The sequence below is a fragment of the Monodon monoceros genome, unplaced genomic scaffold, assembly GCF_005190385.1.
Source record: "Monodon monoceros isolate NGI ecotype Baffin Bay Population unplaced genomic scaffold, NGI_Narwhal_1 Super_Scaffold_18, whole genome shotgun sequence".
Taxonomy (NCBI): Eukaryota; Metazoa; Chordata; class Mammalia; order Artiodactyla; family Monodontidae; genus Monodon; species Monodon monoceros.
Genome location: NW_021703774.1, coordinates 140258839 through 140273747, shown reverse-complemented (window position 1 = coordinate 140273747; position 14909 = coordinate 140258839). Strand labels below are relative to the sequence as shown.

General features: G+C 38.2%; 1 protein-coding gene across 1 annotated transcript in view; it reads right to left on the bottom strand.

The window, feature by feature from the left end:
- Positions 1-14909, bottom strand: part of AGBL4 (ATP/GTP binding protein like 4) — a 1273876-nt gene that overhangs the window by 985981 nt on the left and 272986 nt on the right. The gene's annotated exons all lie outside the window — the stretch shown is intronic.

Genomic DNA, 14909 nt, shown 5'->3' with positions numbered 1-14909 from the left:
ACAACCCAAGAGCCAGGAGATACGGGTTTCCGAATGGCTCTGCCACTAAATAGCAGTTGTTCTTAAACAAGTCATTTTTCTTCTTAGCTTTGATTTAGTAATATAACAAATAGCGATGATAATCACCTTGCAATCTCACATAGTTCTTTATTCAATTAACAAATACTTTCTGGGTACCTATTATGCACAGGCTTTAGGGATACAAGAGTGAGCAAAAACAGACACTGGCTCCACCCTCATGGAATTCATAGTGCAAAGATGAATCAAAGTCACACAAGTAAATATAAAATGTAAAATTAAGCTGTAAGCATCAAAATCACAGAATCAGAACCTCAGAATTAAGAGATCTTAGGGATCATCTAATAAAATCCTCCAATCTTTTCTTCAGAGATACACAAAATACGAAAAGATGTTTTTTTAAAAGTTAATAGTTCCAGATAAAGAAGTGGTAATATCACTGTTATGAAATTTCAGGAAGATAACTAGATGTATTTCTGCTCCAACATTTACAATTAGAAACTAAGCATAGCTTGGGCTTACCACCTTTGACCTCTAATGTGGCTCACAGAAGAAAAATTAATAGTGGTATCTCATTAACCTAAATAAGGTAGTCTATGTTTGTGAAGGTGATAAGATAAGGGCCTAAGTGGAGGGCCAGAAGTTCAGAAGAAAAATACATTTTATTGGTCCACAAAGGGAGAGGCATCTAGGTCTCTTAAAAAATTACTATATTTAGAGCTGGTTTGGAACTCAGACCTAGTTTGGCTTTTTTTCTTTAAGTAACCTTGAGTAAACCTCTTATTCTTCCTGGGTCAGAGTCTCCTCATCTGTAAAATGAAGAAGTTGGCCAGATAATGTTTTATGGCTCTGATTTCAATGACTCCACCACAACTAGTAGATCAGATGGTGTCTCTTTTTACTAATAAACAGAAATAAAGCCAGTGAAGCAGAAAGTCAGATAGATATGGGTTCAAATCCCTCCTAACTAGGCAACCTCCTAACTGTGTAACCTTAAGCAAGTCACTTATTCTCTTAGATCTAAGTTTCTTCATCTGTAAAATGAAAATAATAATGACTATTTCCTATTATTGTGAATATTATGAATATTCCAAAAAATGAGGTATATAGAGCGACAGGCATGGCATATAAATAGCTTCCTTCCCTTCTCCTTAGTCTGAGGATGACAGCACTGAACACAGAAAATTTCAAGCATCTGATGACATGACTCACTTAAGCCAGCAGCTACCATGTGTCCAAACCCAGTGCTTCTGCTAAGGCTTGAGGATGACGGAAGAAAGACACAGTCCCTGCTTAAAGTACTTACTGTAGGGGAAACATAAGCAAAGGGAAGGAGGTAGGAAAGTGTAGGGCAGATTAGTTTTTGCTGGAGGATAACTAAGCATCTTTAAAATAATATTGTCTCTATGTCAGACCCTGTATTAGGCATTTATATGCATTATTTCATTTATTGCCCTCAACTTTTAGATACTTTGAAATATAAATTATCTTGCCCAAGATTTTCACAGCTATTTAATGATAGGACTGAGCAATAAAAACATGTATCTGTGACTCCAAAGCCCAAGATTTTTCAAAATGATGAGTAATGAGAAATGCAGCTAGAAATAAGGACTGGTTTGACACCAGGGAGTCCTCTAAATGCCAAGGTAAAAAGTTTGCACTTTAGGGAGCCATTGGAGGTTTCTGAGCAGGAAAGTGACATAGATGAAGATTCTATTACCTAAGGAAATGTAGTAAAACATAATGTTTAAGAGCTTAGAATCTGTAGCTAAACTACCTTGTATTAAATGGCCTTGGAGCAAGTTACCTAACCTTTTTGTCCCTTAGTTTCCTCATCTTTAAATAGGGATAAATAATAACAGTACCTACCATGTACTGTTATGGGGAGGATTACAACCATTAATACATATAAAGCTCAGGAATACTTCCTGGCATATAGTAAGCACACACGGAAAGTTAAGCTGCTGCAGTTGTGGTGGTTAGTATTATTGCTATTGTGTTAGGAAAGAAGCCCGTTAGGACAGAATTCTCAGAACCCAGTCTGACAATTCAGCCCTCTTCTATTAAGGAGAGAGTGAAAGGTTAATTGTACATTGTCGGTGAAGTGAAGGCTTGCTTTGTGAGTTAACAGCAACAAAAAGAATCCAGGAGGAATTGTTTAATCTAGTTAAGAGAGTAAGTAGTTCAATGTAGAGAACAAACGTATGGACACCAAAGCGGGGAAAGTGGCGGGGGTGGTGGTGGTGGTGGTGGTGGTATGAATTGGGAGATTGGGATTGACATATATACACTATATGTAGAAAATGATAACCAATAAGAACCTGCTGTATAAAAATAAACAAATAAAATTCAAAAATTAAAAAAAAAAAGAGAGTAAGTAGCTCAAGACATGGCACCATCCTCTAGTTTCTACCCATAAGAGTAATTAGGACCTGATTCCCTTTAGATGGGGTCCAAGATGGCAGGCAACACAATACAGTGGAGAGGAAATACCAAGCCAGGAAACCTAGATTTCAATCTCAAACCTGCTACTCTCTCATTCTGTTACCATTAACAGATGACTCTCCCTTTTATGTCTAACAGTCCTGAACTACAAATAAAGAGTGATCTTGCCTACTCCACAGATCATCATGAGAATTAAACAGGATATGCAAAGCTTCTTTTATTTGAATGCTGCTGTGCACAAAGTAGGCACTCAAAACACTTGAACAAACTGTTAAAATTTGAGAAGTGGTATTTGAGAGGTGAGAAAAAAAGCAAAGCAAGTAGTGGAGTAGTCCTGCATTATAGCCCTGAGAAAAGTAAAAAGCTCTATACTGAAACAGTTCTTTAAAATGTATAGGAGGAAGCTTGGCATAGTGGAAAGAGCCTGAGCTTCAAAGTAAAACAGAACTAGGTTCAAATCATAGCTGCACTATTTATTAGCTATAGGATCTTGAACCAACTTTCCGAGCCTCTGTTTCTTCAAAACTAGAATATTAATACTTACCTAATAGGGTGACTCTGAGAATTAAATGAAAAAGCTATTCCTAACAATATACCTAGTTCAAAGAGAAACTCAGCAGACCGCACCAGTACCACCACCCCTATTATTAATAATAATAATGGCAGTTAACTTTCAATGAGTGTTAATTGCCAGGCACTATTCTAAACATTTTACATGTATTATCTCATTTAATCTTTATTTAATACACTAATAAGACTCATTTCATTATTCCCCACAGATTTTATTGATGAGGAAGCAGAGGCAGTGAGCAGAAGATCTCATCTTAGGACACAGGACTAGAAACTGACAAAGCCAGGACATTGCTACTATTATTTTTCTCTCCTCCATAAGTCAGATTTTTAAAAATCTTGCATAAGATTCCAAAATACTTTCCCTCCCAGTATCTCACTTTATCTTATCCTTAAAGCAACTTTGTGATGTAGGCTTACCAAGGATAACCATCCCCATTTTACAAATGGGAAAAGAAAAGCCTGTAGAAAATAACTGACTTATTCAACGTCATACAAACAGCAGTCATACCACAACCTCTGCCATGTGGCAGAACTGGAAAATGAACCCATATCTTCAAAGTTCAAGACTAGTGTTCTTTCTAGTAGAAAACTGAATTTCCCACATGATACCACAGAAAGGAGATCTCTCCTTAATTCAGGATCTTCCCATATCAGTCAAAATTAGTGATGTTTTGCTTTCACTGTTATTTCCAAAATTTATGTTTTGGGATGGTCCCTGAATCAAGTGCTAGTGAACTCACCTGGAGGAGCCTTTCTCTGGGGCTCAAAGAGCCTGAGCTCATCTAGTTCAATGATCAAGTTTCCAATCTCTTAACATTTGGCATTAAAGCCTTCTAAGTACCAACACGGATTAAATCTAAAGGGAAATTATATTACACTTTAATGTGAACCAGTTCTTTACATTAAAGAGTACTATAATGATCACTCTTTAATCACTAAAGAGTAATGATTAAAGCATTATGTACAGGAAGACATTCTCAGAAAAAAAGAAGGTAGGTTCTAACTTTGTATCTACAAAATAATGGGCTAACTCCAACTAGGGATGCATGTTTGCATTAGACAGGCCAGAGCTAGTATCCTGATTTTTATCACTGTGTGAACTTAAACAACTTACTGTACCCTTCTAAACTTTAGTTCCCTTATCTCTAAAATGGGGATAATAACACCTATATCAGAGGATGCAGGAGGAGAATTAAATAGCAAAATGTAAGTAAAGTTTTAGTACACAGCAGGTCTTCACCAAATGGTAGCCATTACATCAAAAGGAAAATATGAGGGTCTAATTAAGACAATCAGAGAGCACTAATAAAGTCACAATGATAGGAAATGGTGAAGCTGAAGTTTTAATTCAATGTTTCTATTCTCTGTTTTCAATATTACATTCTTTTCTACCAAAGTGTTTTTCACATTGTGAGAGGTTTGTTATTTAAAAAAGAGACAAAAATAAAAGAAAAATAAAGAAATTCTCAAAGCTGTTGTAGTTTACTCTATACCTCTCCACGCTGCTTTTTAAGTCGTTACCTATTCTATTTCCCTGTTCTGGTCAGTTTGGATAAAAGGTTAATACCCTGCTATTGAGATACATTGGTGATAGCTTCAAAGAAAATAAACATCTCACACAGAGTATGATACACCTTCAGTAAAACAAGCTAGCAGAAATTAAAGTAATTTCAGAGTTTGTGTATCTACTGATAGATTGTGAAGATCTTCCACTTTACAACTTTTTCTGTGTTTAGAGAAAGGCTTGTCCCAGAAACATTCCCTTTATTACAGATATTTCAAGTCTTCTTTATGATGATTTACATTTTCTTCTTAATTGCCTGTTTCAATTGCTTTTCAACTTTTCCTGCCATCCTGTGTTCATTGACTACTTGATGGATTCATTGTAACAAACATACTCTGAGCACTTATTGTACATCACACACTGTGGGGGCCTAAGCAGAGCTGCTACATAGTTAATCAGGGTGTGCCTCACACAAAGACTTCCTGTTATGGGCTAAGTCTGGCCCAATGGAATGAGTATGTTTTTTTCTAACTCAAATAAAGATTTATTAGGAGCTAGCTGCAGCCCTGCTGGGATACTGAAATGGATATGACAGCGTCCTCATCTCTAAGGATCTTAAAATATAATGAGGAAGATATACAAATAAACACAGAATTATACTACAAGGTCATAAATGTTATGATAAAGGAAAGTCCCAGGAGCTATGAGAACACGGAAGAGGAACTTCTAACCCAGCCTAGAAGATCAAGGGAAGTTCTCCAAGGGAAGTGACAACTGAAATGAGCCCTAAAATGAGTAAGTGTTAAAGAAGTATTTTTAGGTAAAGGTGGGCTGTGATATCTCGCACAGAAAGGGAACCATTTTGGAAAAAGAACAGAGGAAAGAAATATCATTTTACGTGAGAGAAAACTACAAGCATTGCTGTTGGAAAGACTTTGAGTTTAGGACCTACAACAAGGTGAGAGAGGAAAGGAAGAAAACAAGGACAGATATTGAAGGCTCTGTCAAACTAAGGAGCTTATTTTATTTCATAAGGTAGGAAATAGGGAGCCATTGAAGGAGATAAGGCAGGAAGGGATATATGATTAGATTTGCATTTCATAAAGATCCTTCTGACATGGGAATGGAGAAGTGCTATGTCTAGGACTTTCATATAACACCGTTAGAGGTATTTCAAATAATAATTTGTTAAGTAATACAATTTGGATCTTCAAAGCCGAGAGGAAAAAAATAATAGCCTTAGAAATGTTCGTATGACTCTCACTGTGCTAGGCATAGATGCCAAGTAGACAGACAGTCCTAACAGTGATGCAGATCTCTTTTCTGAATGACTTTATAAAGCTCAAACTTGTTTCATATAATAAAAATGATAATCGAAACATAAATTTTAATATAACGGGCAATATTTCAACAGATTCCATTTACATTACCCCTGCACAAGGCATTATTTATGACGGTACATGTACACCTAATCTTGATGTTGTGAAGGTGACTCAGGCATGCTGGGTGGGGAAGGGAACTGAGCCAGTGAAAGCATTTACACATTATCTCAAGTGCGTATTACAAGCTCGGCTCCTCGAGAAGGGCAATTTGAACCATGAAGAAACACTAGACTAAATGGAGGACAATAAGAGTATTGAACTAGTATACCAGTACCAAGACCCAAATTCCATTCTCAAAGGAAAACACACCTGAAGAGAGGAAAATAATATTAATTCTAAAACTCTTTGGAGGTTGAGGCAAAAAAAAAATTGATTATCACCAGGGTGGAAAATGGACATCCCTCCTGGCAAAAGTAGCATAGTCACAACACATTATGTTTAAAAGCTGATTTTCAGTTGACAACAAAATGTCTTACTCTTTTCTTCCTCATGAAAGTTTTTGCTAAAAGGATCAAGAGTTCAGTGACAGGAGAATGAAGGTCAAAGGAAAATGAGAGTCATTCAGTCATTTATTCAATAAATATCTATAAAGCTCCTCCTATAATCTAGGCACTGTGCTAGGAGCTTTCCCAAGTATTGTCTCATTTAATAGAAGTACTACTACCCCCTATTTTGCAGGTAAAGAAACTGAGGCAAGTAGAGCTCAAGACCTGATAGAAAGCCCATGTTCAGTTTCTCCTTAAGCACAAAGTATTCCTTTACAAAAAAGGGACATTCAAACTAAATAGAAGTGTTCAATAAAACAACCTTTTAATGACTTTTGAAAGCATTTAAACCATAAATATATACAGACTATTTTAAAAGGCAAATATACCATGGAAAGCTGCGGCTACCTTTCTTACCAACCTAATGTTGAATCAGACTTAATTATTTTAAGACTTCCCTGTTACAAACCCTGTTGTTTCCTAACTGACTTGCCTATTTTGCTGTTGTATACTGAATCATATTATTGTTTATTCATTCATTCATTTCTTCTACAGATATATACTTGGGGTCTATCATATGTCAAGCTCAGTGCTATGGACTGGAGTACAATGGGACATCCTCCCGCTCTCAAGAGACTCATGGTTTGCAAGGGAAGCCAGGCAACTAAACAGATAAATAGCACACACAACGAGAGGTGCTATGATATAAGGATGTTCAGGGGGGCTGTGTAGCAGCGTCAGGTTATATGCATTCAGTCTGGAGACCAATTCATCTGACAAAACCCAGGATCTTCCTACCTATAAAAAATTCTGAGATCCAGCACACTTTTCAAACATAATCCAGTCAATCTTTCCTTGGGTAGCTTCTCCACATGACCTATGACTCCATGATCCAAAGCCTTCCTTCATTCACTCAACTAATATTTAATGATCATCTACTGTGTTCCACACACTGTGCTAGGCACTAAGGAACAAAGCTAAATAAGACAGAGATGTTCCCTGCCCTCATGAGTTTGTAATCTGACCCCCACAAAAAAAAAAATCTGCCATAGCCTTTGAAAATATTGCTAAGTTGTGTCACTTAATATAAGTAAGCAACTTGAGTTTTGTACACCCTTGCTGTGCAACCTTGAACAAGTCATTTCACCTCACTATTCCTTGGTTTCCTTATCTGTGAAGTAAAAATAATATTTGCCCTATTCGTTTCACAGCATTGTGTTTAAGATCATATGATATAGTGAATGCAAAAGCACCTTGAAAACTAAAAATAGAACTACCATATGATCCAGCAATTCCACTCCTGGGTATAGAGAAGAAAACAAAAACACTAATTCAAAAAGATACATGCTTATGGACAAATGGACCTACATAGAGGATTAAAATAATTAAATTAATTATTCAATTAAAATCTACTTACTTGCAGCAAAAAAAAAAATACATGCACCCCAGTGTTCATAGAAACATTATTTATAATAGCCAAGATATGGAAGCAACCTGTTTCCATTAACAGATGAAGAGATAAAGAAGATGCGGTACATACATACAAGGGAATATTACTCAGCCATGAAAAAGAACGAACTTCTGCCATTTGCAACAACATGTATGGCCCTGGAGGGTATTATGATGAAATAAGTCAGCCAGAGAAAGACAAATACTGTATGTTATCACTTATATGTGGAATCTAAAAAATATGACAAACGAGTTAATACAACAAAACAGAAACAGACTCACAGATATAGAGAACAACTAGTGGTCACCAGAGGGGAGAGGGAAGGGGGGAGGGGCAAAATGGGGGTAGGAGATAAAGAGGTACAAATTACTGTGTATAAAATAAATAAGCTACAAGGATATATTGTACAGCAGAGATAATATAGCCAATATTTTATAATAACTTTAAATGGAGTAGAATCTATAAAAATATCAAGTCATTATATTGTACACCTAAAACTAATATAATATTGTAAATCAACTATACTTTAATAAAAAAGAATACTATAAAGGGATGTGAAAATATAATGAATTTTATTTGTCATTCTCAGATTAAGGGAAGTCTCTGATTTAATTAAAAGGATGAATCACAATATATTTTAAAATAAATGCAATGTATTACTTTCTAATATTCACAGTAACTAAAGGTAGGCCAATAAACTACCATTTAGTAAAGAACATTTGGAGGTTCACTTAATGGTATAGATATAAAGTATTCATATTGATTTGTGCAATTAGATGCTTCTGAACTGTTCAAAAGTAGTCAGGTCTATACATAATCTCTCTTGCAGAGAGGTTTATACCATTATTTGCTTTAATAAGGATAAGTTTGCAGAGAACATGCAAATGTTGGCCCACATTTTTCAATTTTCATATTAATTGAAAGTATACTTGGGCTTACCCGGTGGCACAGTGGTTAAGAATCTGCCTGCCAATGCAGGGGACACAGGTTCCAGCCCTGGTCTGGGAAGATCCCACATGTAGCGGAGCAACTAAGCTCATGTGCCACAACTACTGAGCCTGCGCTCTAGAGCCCGCGAGCTACAACTACTGAGCCCATGAGCCACAACTACTGAAGCCTGTGCACCTAGGGTCCCTGATCTGCAACAAGAGAAGCCACCACAAGAAGCCCGCACACCAAAGAGTAGACCCTGCTCACCACAACTAGAGAAAGTCCATGAGCAGCAAAGAAGACCCAAGGCAGCCAAAAATAAATAAATAAATATATTTATTTATTTTTAAAAAAGGAAGTATATTAATAAGTTTCACCAGTTTGAAATTGAAGGATGGCAGTAATATGTCAGAGCAGAAAGAAAATAGCATTTGTCATCAGAATGTCAAACTTGAGTCCTGGTTCTACCACTGATTTTTTTTTTTTTTTTTTTGCGGTACGTGGGCCTCTCACTGTTGTGGCCTCTCCCGTTGCGGAGCACAGGCTCCGGACGCGCAGGCACAGTGGCCATGGCTCACGGGCCCAGCCGCTCCGTGGCATGTGGGATCTTCCTAGACCAGGGCACGAAACTGCGTCCCCTGCATCGGCAGGGGGACTCTCAACCATTGCACCACCAGGGAAGCCCTACCACTGATTTTGAGTGAGTCTCTTAAATGATACTCAGCTTTCTGATCACTGAAATATGGAAAATAAGCACAGCCACATGACAAGTTAATTGTGAGAATTAAGTGAGATAGCACATATGAAAAAAATGATTTTATTTTAACTTGTAGAGCAATTTAAAGATATTAACTGATATTAATATCATTGGTTTTAGTATGTATATATATGTAACTCTGCTTCCTTATTAAATGATATTCAAAGGACCACTTACTTTACCTTGATATCTGAGTTCATCTTATTTTATAGGTAAAAACATTGGAGGCTAAGAAGCATAAGACTAAGAAATAACACAAGACTGGGAATTAGGAAATGTGAATTCTGTTATTGTTTCCACCACCAATGGCTCTGAAGCCGTATGCAATCACTTACCTTTTTGGTATCTCAGGATTCACTTTTGAAAATTGAAGTAAACACTCTACTAGATCATTGTAAAGGCATCCATGACACAGTGTGGAAGCAGCAACTCTGGTTTCCCCAAAATGTTTTGCCAGGTCCAAGCCAGACAGACAGTCCAAAAGGAATCACCAATCCAAATGAGACACAAGCCATCTGAGCCTGGCAGAGACTGAAAACGGGAAACAGGGAATGAAGCCTAAACTGTTGAAAAGCAGACCATTTCAGAATTTAGACAGTTTTTCTTGTTTGCTTTTCAATCTAGTCCCTGTAGCTGTTGGTGTGGAACACTGAGTAGGGGAGGGTAGAGGTGGGGGCATGAGTGGTATTTAAATATACATCTTGAGTGTGGACATATAAGGTCTTGGCTCAGCCTCTAAGAACTGAACAAAGCATAATCTACGACTCCCTTAGCAATGCTAGGTCAATGTTAGAATAAAGCTGACCTGTTATATCTATTGATGTCTCACTCTTTATTCTAGCGACTTCTGGGAGATCATGACAACCTTCTCATTGCTCCTATCTGGTAATATCTTACTCCCTCCTCTGGTTAAGGTGGTTTTATCCACTAGGTGCTAAACTCACAGTGCCCAGAGCCTAAGGGCTTTCACGAGTCTATGAAAAATTTTTGAGATCTGAAAAAAATATTGGCTCAAAAATGAAACAAAACATGACTTCCCTTGTGGCACAGTGGTTAAGAATCCGCCTGCCAATGCAGGGGATATGGGTTCAAGCCCTGGTCCAGGAAGATCCCACATGCCGTGGAGCAACTAAGCCCATGTGCCACAACTACTAAGCCTGCACTCTAGAGTCTGTGAGCCACAACTACTGAGCCCACGTGCCACAACTACTGAAGCCTGCATGCCTAGAGCCCGTGCTCTGCAACAAGAGAAGCCACCGTAATGAGAATCCTGCGCACCGCAACGAAGAGTAGCCCCCGTTCGCTGCACCTAGAGAAAGCCTGTGTGCAGTAACGAAGACCCAACGCAGCCAAAATTAATTAATTAATTAATTAAGAACAAAAGAAACTTTTAAAGCCAAAATTGATAAGTGTGAATTAAATAGCTACAAAAATGTCAACTAGTCAACTGAAATTCAACTCAACCCTTTTTAGAGATATACACTAATTTTGTTTGATTTGAGAGGTCAGCATATTTTAATGTTTGTATTGAAAGGTAGATCTCAAAAAGTAAGAAAGCCTAGGGCTTTCAAAAGCCTTAGTAAGGCCCTACCTCTAATTTCCATCTCAACTTTGCCCCTGGACTTTGGACATCCTACTTTGGGTATCTTGAGCACTAACCTACTGAGTTCTGTACTCAGCCATGACTTAGACTTTGGGTTTCTAAATCCTCATGCCAACTCCCACTGTTGACCTGGCTGCCTGATCCAAATACCACATCTAGTGACCCAAATAAATTCTGATTTCCAAACACACATGGCACGCCTCTCCCTTTTGCTCAATTCTTGTTGTAAATTACGTGGAATGCCACCTCTTAGCTTCTGATCTAGAAGTTCAGTACTCACTGAAGAGCATTCACTTTATACAGTACATCTGTAAGCCCCATCAAGGAAAATTTGGTACACCCTGTCATAGAACTGCCAATAACTGCTACAACCTGATCACACTTCTATTATTGCTTTACCGTATTGAATTAGATTTTCTGTTTATTGTAATTATCTGTTTATCCTGGTTTTATCATTAACCAGATGCAAGTTTATTAAGCTCTCCAAGCCTTAGTTTTCTCATCAGTGAGATGAAAATAATGATAATATCAATTCATAAGGCTATTATAGGGAATAAATGGAATAATACATGTAAAATCCTCAAAACAATGTCTGGCACATAGGAAATGCTCAATAAATGTCTTTTTGTTGTCATAAATTGTCATGTCTTTATTATATCATATCCTAGACCAGTGGTTTTCAAACTTTAATGTGAATAAGAATCAACTGGACAGCTTATTAAAATAGCGTCCTGAATCTCTAGAAATTCTGAATCATTAGGTGGGAGTCAGATCCATGAATCTGTGGTCTTAGCAAGCTGACAAGTGATGCCAATGCTGCTCTGAGAACTGCATTTTGAGGACCATTGCCTGAGACTTGTTTGTAATGCATAGAGAGCGGGGACTGTTTATTTTCATCTCTGTAACTACATTCCCTAACACTAACCAGTGCTCAGAACAGAGTCTAGCTAGCACACGGCAGATATTCAATTATTGCTATATGCTAAACAAAAAAAGGTAATGCATTATTTATGCCTTCAGAGAGTTCCTGAGAGATGTACATAGAAAGGCAACTAACTCTACATGTCACATATAACCATGCTGGTTACTGAGAGGAGGGTCCATGAAAATAAAGGACCTGAACCATTAAGAACCTTGTTTGTCATTTAGAATTCTCTCTCTTCATCCAGTATCACCAGATATTAGCTATTCTCATAAGCTCTGACCCCTGACAACCTATGTAAAAAATAACTGTAGCCACCATATTACCTTAAGTGACCAACTGACACGTTGATCCTAATTCCCAAATGATTCTTACCCACTCTGCTTCATTTAGTTAACTTCTAGCCAATTTCAAACCTTAGCTTAATGGTCACCTCCTCAGAGACACCACCTTGTGTCACTAGATCATGTCATAATCTGTCATACCTTACCATAGCACCTATGCTTTCCCCTGTACCAGTTTGCTATACCTATTTATTTGTGTGAATATTTGACTAATGTCTACCTTTTCTACCAGTCTATAAGCTCCATAATAACTAGTGGCTGGTTTTGCTCAACTTCATATTCCCAGCCCAGCCCAGTCCCCGCTTCATGACAGAATCTCAATAAATATCTCTTGAATAAATAAATGAATCTCTTTTACATGATCCCTGACTTTCATTTCAAGTCTTTAGGAGCATCACTCAGTTACAAAAAGACCCTTTCACCCCGTCCCTGATAGTTTCTTTCCCTAGAACTAGACAATGGTTTTGGCATTTTTCTAGTCACTAGCCGGCATCTCTCACCTGCATCAGTCCAGAAGCACCTTTCTAATACAATGTAGAAGCACATCATTGGTGCTGGCCAGATGCCAGTAACTACCAATACCTAGACAATACTCACTATTGAAGTGCTTCTACCACTAGGGCCAGGCCAATCCGTCTCTTTAAATTGTTGCACCCACCTCAGAACCACAGGCAATGGGCAACAAATGAAGGGGATGTTTCTGTGAGTGTCTGCCATTCACAGCCTCAGATGTGAACCACTCATCCGCACTTGTTCTCCACTTCTCATTTCTTCCTTATCTCAAAGTACTTGCTGTGATGTAAGTAAGGTGCGGGGGGGTGGGGGGGGTGGGAAGAAAGAGACTAATCCAGCGGATTGGCATTCAGTGGGTGAAGTTAAAGCTATCAACTGACCCTCTGGAATTCACCCAGAAGTCTAGTTTACTGGCCATTTTCCAGTTGTGTTATGAGGACAGATCCAGCACCCTCTCTCCTGACAGATACTTGACACTCTCCACCATCCCCCTTCTCCTTCATCACACCATTACAATTAGGAGTGCGCCCAGGCAGCACCCTCTTTTGCTTGATCTGTGTGACCCAGGAGCAGGTGCTTCTCTGCTTGGCAGAGGACAAAAACAAGCTGTATGGTAGGGTGGAAAGAACACTGTGGGCTCACACCAAATCACCTGATCACCATGAGTGGCAACAAATTCTGCTGCAGCTTCCCCTCCCCTTCCTTGCCAGGCACAGGTCAGTCAGCTGGTGTCAGGGCAAGCCTGCTAAGCCAGCAAGAATTGTCCATGCTGGCTTAATTCTGCTGGTTCAGATACACACTGGCACAAAAGACACTTTGCTTTGTGGTCTTTACACAAAAGCAGAATCTTCAAATTAGATTTAATACAGGTTAAACATAACACAAAACTGGAAGAGGAACTATAAATCACTCATTCTAATCACCTCATTTTGTAGATAAGGAAAACAAGGCCCAAAGGAGAAAAGGGCCTTGGTTTAATTCACATAGTAATACAGGAGCATGCCTCCTTACCTCCCTTGCAAGTGTTCCTTCTTTCCACTCTACCAAACTGCTAATGTTTGTCCTCTGCCCAGCAAAGGAGTGCTTGCCCAACACAGAGAAGCAAGTATGGTACATCCTTGAGGCAGGATGGGGTGCAGAGATGCACAGAAATGCATAAGGGGACTTTTGCTGGAAAAATAAACCCTGATCATCTGAAATTCCTCCATTAAGCTTAATCTTTGGAGTACTTCAGGCTTTTTCTCATCGTTAGGAGTGCCAACTTAACCCTTTAAATGCTGAATTCATCTATATTTTCACAATGATTGGTGATAAATATCACCCATAAACTGGATAGTGTAGCGAAAGGAGTAAATCTATCACTGAGAGACATTAAGGTTATCAAGAGAAGATCTTAGTGAGGCAGAAAGACAAAATGGAACAAGCACAGGATTGAGAGTCAAAAGACTCTAGGTCTAGTCACACCTCCACCATTTACCACATGTGTGGCCCTGGACAAGTCCCTGGAGTCCTTTGTGCCTCAGTTCAATTTCCCCATCACACAGTTCAGAGTTGTGAGGATTAAATAAGCTAAAGTACTTAAAGTGTTCAGCACAGTGCTTGCTATAGCACTGGACTTTAAAAATATTAGTTCAATTATAGTCTTATTTTACTTGATTCCAAAAACCTGGTATTTGTTTGATTTCTTTTAGACCTAGCCTAATTTCCCTAAATTTAAGAATATGATAACTGGGAAGTAAAGAGAAGTAAAAGGAAAAACTTTGTTCAGAGAAGATCCCTGACATGTGACATAAGGCTGATTCAATCCTTCCAGTTGACTGATAACAAGTCAAATTAGTAAAATGCAAACTCAGATAGCTTCGTCTCATTAATGAATGAATCAATTCAATATAGTTATTGAGCAATCACACAGTGTTAGGCATTGAACAGAAATGTGACTAAAGCATGATCCCTGCACTCAGCCTGAACTCACATGTAAGTTTT